The following is a 14,409-nucleotide window of genomic DNA, read 5'->3' as shown; positions in this document are numbered from 1 at the left end:
TCATCAGGATAAATGTCTGCTTTTAGATACTGGGCCATAATTTTGCAAGCTGAATAGTACCGGATTGTTAATCAGATAAAAGATTCAGGTGGAGCCATTTGTGCAGTATCAAGCAAGAATAAAAGGAACATCTCCAGTAATTATATGGATGAAATAAAGCCTATCACCCCAGATAACTTGAAACCACAAACACCAGCTTAGGAGGCCAGTGCCTTATCCATTAGGCCACTGGGGCTTAGTAACATCTTTGTGTGAAACTGATTTTTTCATTAGTATAATCATTAATTGTTGCGATATAGGAAAGCCGTTTATTTGTGTTCTTTGCTTTACAAATCCCAGCATGAAATGTGATTGTACTAACCAGCCCTAATAGTGTGGACCCTCATGTTACATTGCAGCAAAATAGATTGATGCAACTCTTTTACCAATAAAGAGGTAGTCTTTTGCATTCCATTTTGTGGACTAACTAAAGTAATGTTTACAATGCATATGAACCAAAGCAGATGTGTGTACTGGTACCTTAAAAACAGTCATGTTTGTGTTTTTTTTTCTGCCTTCATATCCGGATGTTCAGGTAGCAGATGATAATCATTAACTGACTCCATTAGAAAAAAAATTAAATTTGCTCCAGGTGAGGCTTGAACTCTCAACCTCGGCATTGCTCAACAGATACTGTCTTATAAGTTCCGCGCGCTGACTGATTGCGCCACAGGAGAGCAAGGTCAAAGAGCATAATTTTTAGTTGAGTGATTTTAGCATTGAGTTTACTAAGTAAATTAACTTGGTTTATTAATTTTAAATTAGTTACTTTCTAAATCCACTAAACTACTGCACCCAATACTAAAGTACCTAATAAAAGTAATTTTCTAATCATTAGGTAATCAATTATATTGTGCATTTGTGTTATTGCCCAGTTTTATGTATCCATAGGTGTATATTGCAATGAATTCATGCCATTGTTGTACAGTTCAATATAATCAAAATTGTAAAATCATTCCTGTTTATTTATCTTAAATAATATTTGCTATAGATATATGTAACTTTAATGTTGCATAGGGAAAATATACACTACAATACCAAAAAATGCAGCATCTTTAAATTAAAATAATTTAAATCTCACATGTCCTCTATATTTAAAGGTAAACATTGTTTTTTTGGTATGTAGCACCTACAGTGTCAGTAAAGTCAGTGTCCAAAGAAATATAAAAAGCAGAAAATTACCCTTTTGATGACATGGATGAAAGGACTTCTAGAAACCCATCAGCAATTGCCATAGACATTGTTATTTTGTAGCCACTCTGATATTAAATTGCAATTAAAACTTAATAGTTATGTTTTGGTATATATGGATTTCATGCAATACAATTAAGACAGTCACCTGCATTGAAAAAAAGCATAACTTCTAGAATGAGAATGAGCAACAAAGGAACATGCATCCTAGATGGGACTTGAAGCCACTGTCCCAGGTGATAGTAAACTTTTCAGGAAACTAATCCACAATGTCATTAGGATAAATGTCTGCTTTTAGATACTGGGCCATAATTTTGCAAGCTGAATAGTACCGGATTGTTAATCAGATAAAACATTCTGGTGGAGCCATTTGTGCAGTATCAAGCAAGAATAAAAGGAACATCTCCAGTAATTGTATGGATGAAATAAAGCCTATCACCCCAGATAACTTGAAACCACAAACACCAACTTAGGAGGCCAGTGCCTTATCCAAAGGCCACTGGGGCTTAGTAACATCTTTGTGTGAAACTGATTTTTTCATTAGTATAATCATTAATTGTTGCGATATAGGAAAGCCGTTTATTTGTGTTCTTTGCTTTACAAATCCCAGCATGAAATGTGATTGTACTAACCAGACCTAATAGTGTGGACCCTCATGTTACAATGCAGCAAAACAGATTGATGCAACTCTTTTACCAGTAAAGAGGTAGTCTTTTGCATTCCATTTTGTTGACTAACTAAAGTAATGTTTACAGTGCATATGAACCAAAGAAGATGTGTGTACTGGTACCTTAAAAACAGTCATGTTTGTGTTTTTTTTTCTGCCTTCATATCAGGATGTTCAGGTAGCAGATGATAATCATTAACTGATGACATTAGAAAAAAATTACTTTTGTTCCAGGTGAGACTTGAATTCACAACCTCTGCATTGCTCAACAGATACTGTCTTATAAGTTCCGCGCGCTGACCGATTGCGCCACAGGAGCGCATGGTCAAAGTGCATTATTTTTAGTTGAGTGATTTTAGCATCAAGTTTACTAAGTAAATTAACTTGGTTTATTAATTTTAAATTAGTTACTTTTTAAATCCACTAAACTACTGCACCCAATACTAAAGTACCTAATAAAAGTAATATTCTAATCATAAGGTAATCAATTATATTGTGCATTTGTGTTATTGCCCAGTTTTATGTATCCATAGGTGTATATTGCAATGAATTCATGCCATTGTTGTACAGTTCAATATTATCAAAATTGTAAAATCATTCCTGTTTATTTATCTTAAATAATATTTGCTATAGATATATGTAACTTTAATGTTGCATAGGGAAAATATACACTACAATACCAAAAAATGCAGCATCTTTAAATTAAAATAATTTAAATCTCACATGTCCTCTATATTTAAAGGTAAACATTGTTTTTTTGGTCTGTAGCACCTACAGTGTCAGTAAAGTCAGTGTCCAAAGAAATATAAAAAGCAGAAAATTACCCTTTGATGACATGGATGAAAGGACTTCAAGAAACCCATCAGCAATTGCCATAGACATTGTTATTTTGTAGCCACTCTGATATTAAATTGCAATTAAAACTTAATTGGTATGTTTTGGTATATATGGATTTCATGCAATACCATTAAGACAGTCACCTGCATTGAAAAAAAGCATAACTTCTAGAATGAGAATGAGCAACAAAGGAACATGCATCCTAGATGGGACTTGAAGCCACTGTCCCAGGTGATAGTAAACTTTTCAGGAAACTAATCCACAATGTCATTAGGATAAATGTCTGCTTTTAGATACTGGGCCATAATTTTACAAGCTGAATAGTACCGGATTGTTAATCAGATAAAAGATTCTGGTGGAGCCATTTGTGCAGTATCAAGCAAGAATAAAAGGAACATCTCCAGTAATTATATGGATGAAATAAAGCCTATCACCCCAGATAACTTGAAACCACAAACACCAGCTTAGGAGGCCAGTGCCTTATCCATTAGGCCACTGGGGCTTAGTAACATCTTTGTGTGAAACTGATTTTTTCATTTGTATAATCATTAATTGTTGCGATATAGGAAAGCCGTTTATTTGTGTTCTTTGCTTTACAAATCCCAGCATGAAATGTGATTGTACTAACCAGCCCTAATAGTGTGGACCCTCATGTTACATTGCAGCAAAATAGATTGATGCAACTCTTTTACCAATAAAGAGGTAGTCTTTTGCATTCCATTTTGTGGACTAACTAAAGTAATGTTTACAATGCATATGAACCAAAGCAGATGTGTGTACTGGTACCTTAAAAACAGTCATGTTTGTGTTTTTTTTTCTGCCTTCATATCCGGATGTTCAGGTAGCAGATGATAATCATTAACTGACTCCATTAGAAAAAAAATTAAATTTGCTCCAGGTGAGGCTTGAACTCTCAACCTCGGCATTGCTCAACAGATACTGTCTTATAAGTTCCGCGCGCTGACTGATTGCGCCACAGGAGAGCAAGGTCAAAGTGCATAATTTTTAGTTGAGTGATTTTAGCATTGAGTTTACTAAGTAAATTAACTTGGTTTATTAATTTTAAATTAGTTACTTTCTAAATCCACTAAACTACTGCACCCAATACTAAAGTACCTAATAAAAGTAATATTCTAATCATTAGGTAATCAATTATATTGTGCATTTGTGTTATTGCCCAGTTTTATGTATCCATAGGTGTATATTGCAATGAATTCATGCCATTGTTGTACAGTTCAATATAATCAAAATTGTAAAATCATTCCTGTTTATTTATCTTAAATAATATTTGCTATAGATATATGTAACTTTAATGTTGCATAGGGAAAATATACACTACAATACCAAAAAATGCAGCATCTTTAAATTAAAATAATTTAAATCTCACATGTCCTCTATATTTAAAGGTAAACATTGTTTTTTTGGTATGTAGCACCTACAGTGTCAGTAAAGTCAGTGTCCAAAGAAATATAAAAAGCAGAAAATTACCCTTTTGATGACATGGATGAAAGGACTTCTAGAAACCCATCAGCAATTGCCATAGACATTGTTATTTTGTAGCCACTCTGATATTAAATTGCAATTAAAACTTAATAGTTATGTTTTGGTATATATGGATTTCATGCAATACAATTAAGACAGTCACCTGCATTGAAAAAAAGCATAACTTCTAGAATGAGAATGAGCAACAAAGGAACATGCATCCTAGATGGGACTTGAAGCCACTGTCCCAGGTGATAGTAAACTTTTCAGGAAACTAATCCACAATGTCATTAGGATAAATGTCTGCTTTTAGATACTGGGCCATAATTTTGCAAGCTGTACAGTACCGGATTGTTAAGCAGATAAAAGTTTCTGGTGGAGCCATTTGTGCAGTATCAAGCAAGAATAAAGGGAACATATCCAGTAATTATATGGATGAAATAAAGCCTATCACCCCAGATAACTTGAAACCACAAACACCAGCTTAGGAGGCCAGTGCCTTATCCATTAGGCCACTGGGGCTTAGTAACATCTTTGTGTGAAACTGATTTTTTCATTAGTATAATCATTAATTGTTGCGATATAGGAAAGCCGTTTATTTGTGTTCTTTGCTTTACAAATCCCAGCATGAAATGTGATTGTACTAACCAGCCCTAATAGTGTGGACCCTCATGTTACATTGCAGCAAAACAGATTGATGCAACACTTTTACCAATAAAGAGGTAGTCTTTTGCATTCCATTTTGTGGACTAACTAAAGTAATGTTTACAGTGCATATGAACCAAAGCAGATGTGTGTACTGGTACCTTAAAAACAGTCATGTTTGTGTTTTTTTTTCTGCCTTCATATCAGGATGTTCAGGTAGCAGATGATAATCATTAACTTATGACATTAGAAAAAAATTACTTTAGTTCCAGGTGAGGCTTGAATTCACAGCCTCAGCATTGCTCAACAGATACTGTCTTATAAATACCATGCGCTGACCGATTGCGCAACAGAAGCGCATGGTGAAAGCACATTATTTTTAGTTGAGTGATTTTAGCATCGAGTTTACTAAGTAAATTAACTTGGTTTATTAATTTTAAATTAGTTACTTTTTAAATCCACTAAACTACTGCACCCAATACTAAAGTACCTAATAAAAGTAATATTCTAATCATAAGGTAATCAATTATATTGTGCATTTGTGTTATTGCCCAGTTTTATGTATCCATAGGTGTATATTGCAATGAATTCATGCCATTGTTGTACAGTTCAATATTATCAAAATTGTAAAATCATTCCTGTTTATTTATCTTAAATAATATTTGCTATAGATATATGTAACTTTAATGTTGCATAGGGAAAATATACACTACAATACCAAAAAATGCAGCATCTTTAAATTAAAATAATTTAAATCTCACATATCCTCTATATTTAAAGGTAAACATTGTTTTTTTGGTCTGTAGCACCTACAGTGTCAGTAAAGTCAGTGTCCAAAGAAATATAAAAAGCAGAAAATTACCCTTTTGATGACATGGATGAAAGGACTTCAAGAAACCCATCAGCAATTGCCATAGACATTGTTATTTTGTAGCCACTCTGATATTAAATTGCAATTAAAACTTAATAGTTATGTTTTGGTATATATGGATTTCATGCAATACCATTAAGACAGTCACCTGCATTGAAAAAAAGCATAACTTCTAGAATGAGAATGAGCAACAAAGGAACATGCATCCTAGATGGGACTTGAAGCCACTGTCCCAGGTGATAGTAAACTTATCCGGAAACTAATCCACAATATCATCAGGATAAATGTCTGCTTTTAGATACTGGGCCATAATTTTGCAAGCTGAATAGTACCGGATTGTTAATCAGATAAAAGATTCAGGTGGAGCCATTTGTGCAGTATCAAGCAAGAATAAAAGGAACATCTCCAGTAATTATATGGATGAAATAAAGCCTATCACCCCAGATAACTTGAAACCACAAACACCAGCTTAGGAGGCCAGTGCCTTATCCATTAGGCCACTGGGGCTTAGTAACATCTTTGTGTGAAACTGATTTTTTCATTTGTATAATCATTAATTGTTGCGATATAGGAAAGCCGTTTATTTGTGTTCTTTGCTTTACAAATCCCAGCATGAAATGTGATTGTACTAACCAGCCCTAATAGTGTGGACCCTCATGTTACATTGCAGCAAAATAGATTGATGCAACTCTTTTAGCAATAAAGAGGTAGTCTATTGCATTCCATTTTGTGGACTAACTAAAGTAATGTTTACAATGCATATGAACCAAAGCAGATGTGTGTACTGGTACCTTAAAAACAGTCATGTTTGTGTTTTTTTTTCTGCCTTCATATCCGGATGTTCAGGTAGCAGATGATAATCATTAACTGACGACATTAGAAAAAAAATTACATTTGCTCCAGGTGAGGCTTGAACTCTCAACCTCGGCATTGCTCAACAGATACTGTCTTATAAGTTCCGCGTGCTGACCGATTGCGCCACAGGAGCGCAAGGTCAAAGTGCATTATTTTTAGTTGAGTGATTTTAGCATCGAGTTTACTAAGTAAATTAACTTGGTTTATTAATTTTAAATTAGTTACTTTTTAAATCCACTAAACTACTGCACCCAATACTAAAGTACCTAATAAAAGTAATATTCTAATCATAAGGTAATCAATTATATTGTGCATTTGTGTTATTGCCCAGTTTTATGTATCCATAGGTGTATATTGCAATGAATTCATGCCATTGTTGTACAGTTCAATATTATCAAAATTGTAAAATCATTCCTGTTTATTTATCTTAAATAATATTTGCTATAGATATATGTAACTTTAATGTTGCATAGGGAAAATATACACTACAATACCAAAAAATGCAGCATCTTTAAATTAAAATAATTTAAATCTCACATGTCCTCTATATTTAAAGGTAAACATTGTTTTTTTGGTCTGTAGCACCTACAGTGTCAGTAAAGTCAGTATCCAAAGAAATATAAAAAGCAGAAAATTACCCTTTTGATGACATGGATGAAAGGACTTCAAGAAACCCATCAGCAATTGCCATAGACATTGTTATTTTGTAGCCACTCTGATATTAAATTGCAATTAAAACTTAATAGTTATGTTTTGGTATATATGGATTTCATGCAATACAATTAAGACAGTCACCTGCATTGAAAAAAAGCATAACTTCTAGAATGAGAATGAGCAACAAAGGAACATGCATCCTAGATGGGACTTGAAGCCACTGTCCCAGGTGATAGTAAACTTTTCAGGAAACTAATCCACAATGTCATTAGGATAAATGTCTGCTTTTAGATACTGGGCCATAATTTTGCAAGCTGAACAGTACCGGATTGTTAAGCAGATAAAAGTTTCTGGTGGAGCCATTTGTGCAGTATCAAGCAAGAATAAAGGGAACATATCCAGTAATTATATGGATGAAATAAAGCCTATCACCCCAGATAACTTGAAACCACAAACACCAGCTTAGGAGGCCAGTGCCTTATCCATTAGGCCACTGGGGCTTAGTAACATCTTTGTGTGAAACTGATTTTTTCATTAGTATAATCACTAATTGTTGCGATATAGGAAAGCCGTTTATTTGTGTTCTTTGCTTTACAAATCCCAGCATGAAATGTGATTGTACTAACCAGCCCTAATAGTGTGGACCCTCATGTTACATTGCAGCAAAACAGATTGATGCAACTCTTTTACCAATAAAGAGGTAGTCTTTTGCATTCCATTTTGTGGACTAACTAAAGTAATGTTTACAGTGCATATGAACCAAAGCAGATGTGTGTACTGGTACCTTAAAAACAGTCATGTTTGTGTTTTTTTTTCTGCCTTCATATCAGGATGTTCAGGTAGCAGATGATAATCATTAACTGATGACATTAGAAAAAAAATTACATTTGCTCCAGGTGAGGCTTGAACTCACAACCTCGGCATTGCTCAACAGATACTGTCTTATAAGTACAGCGCGCTGACTGATTGCGCCACAGGAGCGCATGGTCAAAGTGCATTATTTTTATTTGAGTTATTTTAGAATCGAGTTTTCTAAGTAAATTAACTTGGTTTATTAATTTTAAATTAGTTACTTTTTAAATACTCTAAACTACTGCACCCAATACTAAAGTACCTAATAAAAGTAATATTATAATCATAAGGTAATCAATTATATTGTGCATTTGTGTTATTGCCTAGTTTTATGTATCCATAGGTGTATATTGCAATGAATTCATGCCATTGTTGTACAGTTCAATATTATCAAAATTGTAAAATCATTCCTGTTTATTTATCTTAAATTATATTTGCTATAGATATATGTAACTTTAATGTTGCATAGGGAAAATATACACTACAATACCAAAAAATGCAGCATCTTTAAATTAAAATAATTTAAATCTCACATGTCCTCTATATTTAAAGGTAAACATTGTTTTTTTGGTCTGTAGCACCTACAGTGTCAGTAAAGTCAGTGTCCAAAGAAATATAAAAAGCAGAAAATTACCCTTTTGATGACATGGATGAAAGGACTTCAAGAAACCCATCAGCAATTGCCATAGACATTGTTATTTTGTAGCCACTCTGATATTAAATTGCAATTAAAACTTAATAGTTATGTTTTGGTATATATGGATTTCATGCAATACAATTAAGACAGTCACCTGCATTGAAAAAAAGCATAACTTCTAGAATGAGAATGAGCAACAAAGGAACATGCATCCTAGATGGGACTTGAAGCCACTGTCCCAGGTGATAGTAAACTTTTCAGGAAACTAATCCACAATGTCATTACGATAAATGTCTGCTTTTAGATACTGGGCCATAATTTTGCAAGCTGAATAGTACCGGATTGTTAATCAGATAAAACATTCTGGTGGAGCCATTTGTGCAGTATCAAGCAAGAATAAAAGGAACATCTCCAGTAATTATATGGATGAAATAAAGCCTATCACCCCAGATAACTTGAAACCACAAACACCAGCTTAGGAGGCCAGTCCCTTATCCAAAGGCCACTGGGGCTTAGTAACATCTTTGTGTGAAACTGATTTTTTCATTAGTATAATCATTAATTGTTGCGATATAGGAAAGCCGTTTATTTGTGTTCTTTGCTTTACAAATCCCAGCATGAAATGTGATTGTACTAACCAGACCTAATAGTGTGGACCCTCATGTTACAATGCAGCAAAACAGATTGATGCAACTCTTTTACCAGTAAAGAGGTAGTCTTTTGCATTCCATTTTGTTGACTAACTAAAGTAATGTTTACAGTGCATATGAACCAAAGAAGATGTGTGTACTGGTACCTTAAAAACAGTCATGTTTGTGTTTTTTTTTCTGCCTTCATATCAGGATGTTCAGGTAGCAGATGATAATCATTAACTGATGACATTAGAAAAAAATTACTTTTGTTCCAGGTGAGACTTGAATTCACAACCTCTGCATTGCTCAACAGATACTGTCTTATAAGTTCCGCACGCTGACCGATTGCGCCACAGGAGCGCATGGTCAAAGTGCATTATTTTTAGTTGAGTGATTTTAGCATCGAGTTGACTAAGTAAATTAACTTGGTTTATTAATTTTAAATTAGTTACTTTTTAAATCCACTAAACTACTGCACCCAATACTAAAGTACCTAATAAAAGTAATATTCTAATCATAAGGTAATCAATTATATTGTGCATTTGTGTTATTGCCCAGTTTTATGTATCCATTGGTGTATATTGCAATGAATTCATGCCATTGTTGTACAGTTCAATATTATCAAAATTGTAAAATCATTCCTGTTTATTTATCTTAAATAATATTTGCTATAGATATATGTAACTTTAATGTTGCATAGGGAAAATATACACTACAATACCAAAAAATGCAGCATCTTTAAATTAAAATAATTTAAATCTCACATGTGCTCTATATTTAAAGGTAAACATTGTTTTTTTGGTCTGTAGCACCTAAATTGTCAGTAAAGTCAGTGTCCAAAGAAATATAAAAAGCAGAAAATTACCCTTTTGATGACATGGATGAAAGGACTTCAAGAAACCCATCAGCAATTGCCATAGACATTGTTATTTTGTAGCCACTCTGATATTAAATTGCAATTATAACTTAATAGGTATGTTTTGGTATATATGGATTTCATGCAATACCATTAAGACAGTCACCTGCATTGAAAAAAAGCATAACTTCTAGAATGAGAATGAGCAACAAAGGAATATGCATCCTAGATGGGACTTGAAGCCACTGTCCCAGGTGATAGTAAACTTTTCAGGAAACTAATCCACTATGTCATTAGGATAAATGTCTGCTTTTAGATACTGGGCCATAATTTTGCAAGCTGAATAGTACCGGATTGTTAAGCAGATAAAAGTTTTTGGTGGAGCCATTTGTGCAGTATGAAGCAAGAATAAAAGGAACATCTCCAGTAATTATATGGATGAAATAAAGCCTATCACCCCAGATAACTTGAAACCACAAACACCAGCTTAGGAGGCCAGTGCCTTATCCATTAGGCCACTTGGGCTTAGTAACATCTTTGTGTGAAACTGATTTTTTCATTAGTATGATCACTAATTGTTGTGATATAGGAAAGCCGTTCATTTGTGTTCTTTGCTTTACAAATCCCAACATGAAATGTGTTGTACTAACCAGCCCTAATAGTGAGGACCCTCATGTTACATTGCAGCAAAATAGATTGATGCAACTCTTTTACCAATAAAGAGGTAGTCTTTTGCATTCCATTTTGTGGACTAACTAAAGTAATGTTTACAATGCATATGAACCAAAGCAGATGTGTGTACTGGTACCTTAAAAACAGTCATGTTTGTGTTTTTTTTTCAGCCTTCATATCCGGATGTTCAGGTAGCAGATGATAATCATTAACTGAAGACATTAGAAAAAAAATTACATTTGCTCCAGGTGAGGCTTGAACTCTCAACCTCGGCATTGCTCAACAGATACTGTCTTATAAGTTCCGCTCGCTGACCTATTGCGCCACAGGAGAGCATGGTCAAAGTGCATTATTTTTAGTTGAGTGATTTTAGAATCGAGTTGACTAAGTAAATTAAATTGGTTTATTTATTTTAAATTAGTTACTTTTTAAATCCACTAAACTACTGCACCCAATACTAAAGTACCTAATAAAAGTAATATTCTAATCATAAGGTAATCAATTATATTGTGCATTTGTGTTATTGCCCAGTTTTATGTATCCATAGGTGTATATTGCAATGAATTCATGCCATTATTGTACAGTTCAATATTATCAAAATTGTAAATTCATTCCTGTTTATTTATCTTAAATAATATTTGCTATAGATATATGTAACTTTAATGTTGCATAGGGAAAATATACACTACAATACCAAAAAATGCAGCATCTTTAAATTAAAAATAATTTAAATCTCACATGTGCTCTATATTTAAAGGTAAACATTGTTTTTTTGGTCTGTAGCACCTAAAGTGTCAGTAAAGTCAGTGTCCAAAGAAATATAAAAAGCAGAAAATTACCCTTTTGATGACATGGATGAAAGGACTTCAAGAAACCCATCAGCAATTGCCATAGACATTGTTATTTTGTAGCCACTCTGATATTAAATTGCAATTAAAACTTAATAGGTATGTTTTGGTATATATGGATTTCATGCAATACCATTAAGACAGTCACCTGCATTGAAAAAAAGCATAACTTCTAGAATGAGAATGAGCAACAAAGGAACATGCATCCAAGATGGGACTTGAAGCCACTGTCCCAGGTGATAGTAAACTTTTCAGGAAACTAATCCACAATGTCATTAGGATAAATGTCTGCTTTTAGATACTGGGCCATAATTTTGCAAGCTGTACAGTACCGGATTGTTAAGCAGATAAAAGTTTCTGGTGGAGCCATTTGTGCAGTATCAAGCAAGAATAAAGGGAACATATCCAGTAATTATATGGATGAAATAAAGCTTATCACCCCAGATAACTTGAAACCACAAACACCAACTTAGGAGGCCAGTGCCTTATCCATTAGGCTACTGGGGCTTAGTAACATCTTTGTGTGAAACTGATTTTTTCATTAGTATAATCACTAATTGTTGCGATATATGAAAGCTGTTTATTTGTGTTCTTTGCTTTACAAATCCCAGCATGAAATGTGATTGTACTAACCAGCCCTAATAGTGTGGACCCTCATGTTACATTGCAGCAAAACAGATTGATGCAACTTTTTTACCAATAAAGAGGTAGTCTTTTGCATTCCATTTTGTTGACTAACTAAAGTAATGTTTACAGTGCATATGAACCAAAGCAGATGTGTGTACTGGTACCTTAAAAACAGTCATGTTTGTGTTTTTTTTTCTGCCTTCATATCAGGATGTTCAGGTAGCAGATGATAATCATTAACTGATGACATTAGAAAAAAAATTACATTTGCTCCAGGTGAGGCTTGAACTCACAACCTCGGCATTGCTCAACAGATACTGTCTTATAAATACCGTGCACTGACTGATTGCACCACAGGAGCGCATGGTGAAAGCTCATTATTTTTAGTTGAGTGATTTTAGAATCGAGTTGACAAAGTATATTAACTTGGTTTATTAATTTTAAATTAGTTACTTTTTAAATCCACTAAACTACTGCACCCAATACTAAAGTACCTAATAAAAGTAATATTCTAATCATAAGTTAATGAATTATATTGTGCATTTGTGTTATTGCCCAGTTTTATGTATCCTTAGGTGTATATTGCAATGAATTCATGCCATTGCTGTACAGTTCAATTTTATCAAAATTGTAAAATAATTCCTGTTTATAAATAATTCCTGTTTATTTATCTTAAATAATATTTGCTATAAATATATGTAACTTCAATGTTGCATAGGGAAAATATACACTATAATACCAAAAAGTGCAGTATCTTTAAATAAAAATAAGTTAAATCTCACTTGTGCTCTATATTTAAAGGTAAACATTGTTTTTTTGGTCTGTAGCACCTAAATTGTCAGTAAAGTCAGTATCCAAAGAAATATAAAAAGCAGAAAATTACCCTTTTGATGACATGGATGAAAGGACTTCAAGAAACCCATCAGCAATTGCCATAGACATTGTTATTTTGTAGCCACTCTGATATTAAATTGCAATTAAAACTTAATAGCTATGTTTTGGTATATATGGATTTCATGCAATACCATTAAGACAGTCACCTGCATTGAAAAAAAGCATAACTTCTAGAATGAGAATGAGCATCAAAGGAACATGCATCCTAGATGAGACTTGAAGCCACTGTCCCAGGTGATAGCAAACTTTTCCGGAAACTAATCCACAATGTCATCAGGATAAATGTCTGCTTTTAGATACAGGGCCATAATTTTGCAAGCTGAACAGTACCGGATTGTTAAGCAGATAAAAGTTTCTGGTGGACCCATTTGTGCAGTATCAAGCAAGAATAAAGGGAACATCTCCAGTAATTATATGGATGAAATAAAGCCCAGATGAGACTTGAAACCACAATCCCTAGCTTAGGAGGCCAGTGCCTTATCCATTAGGCCAGTGGGGCTTAGTAACATCTTTGTGTGAAACTGATTTTTTCATTAGTATAATCATTAATTGTTGCGATATAGGAAAGCCGTTTATTTGTGTTCTTTGCTTTACAAATCCCAGCATGAAATGTGATTGTACTAACCAGACCTAATAGTGTGGACCCTCATCTTACATTGCAGCAAAACAGATTGATGCAACTCTTTTACCAATAAAGAGGTAGTCTTTTGCATTCCATTTTGTTGACTAACTAAAGTAATGTTTACAGTGCATATGAACCAAAGCAGATGTGTGTACTGGTACCTTAAAAACAGTCATGTTTGTGATTTTTTTCTGCCTTCATATCAGGATGTTCAGGTAGCAGATGATAATCATTAACTGATGACATTAGAAAAAAAATTACATTTGCTCCAGGTGAGGCTTGAACTCACAACCTCGGCATTGCTCAACAGATACTGTCTTATAAGTACCGCGCGCTAACCGATTGCGCCACAGGAACACATGGTCAAAGTGTATTATTTTTAGTTGAGTAATTTTAGCATCGAGTTGACTAAGTATATTAACTTGGTTTATTAATTTTAAATTAGTTACTTTTTAAATCCACTAAACTACTGCACCCAATACTAAAGTACCTAATAAAAGTAATATTCTAATCATAAGTTAATCAATT

The 14,409-nt window shown here is 33.7% G+C and overlaps 2 non-coding genes across 2 annotated transcripts; both read right to left on the bottom strand.

Annotated features, from left to right (window-relative positions):
* Positions 1 to 8,129: 8,129 nt before the first annotated feature.
* Positions 8,130 to 8,222, bottom strand: TRNAI-UAU (transfer RNA isoleucine (anticodon UAU)). The gene is given in 2 exon segments: positions 8,130 to 8,165; positions 8,185 to 8,222. It is a non-coding gene; the product is annotated as a tRNA-Ile (tRNA).
* A 5,923-nt stretch (positions 8,223 to 14,145) lies between these two features.
* Positions 14,146 to 14,238, bottom strand: TRNAI-UAU (transfer RNA isoleucine (anticodon UAU)). Its single transcript is given in 2 exon segments — positions 14,146 to 14,181; positions 14,201 to 14,238. It is a non-coding gene; the product is annotated as a tRNA-Ile (tRNA).
* Positions 14,239 to 14,409: the final 171 nt, after the last annotated feature.

This window comes from Taudactylus pleione, unplaced genomic scaffold, assembly GCF_031769625.1.
Source record: "Taudactylus pleione unplaced genomic scaffold, aTauple2 ptg000473l, whole genome shotgun sequence".
Taxonomy (NCBI): domain Eukaryota; kingdom Metazoa; phylum Chordata; class Amphibia; order Anura; family Myobatrachidae; genus Taudactylus; species Taudactylus pleione.
The sequence above is the reverse complement of the archived record's forward strand: the minus strand, read 5'-3'. Positions and strand labels throughout refer to the sequence as shown.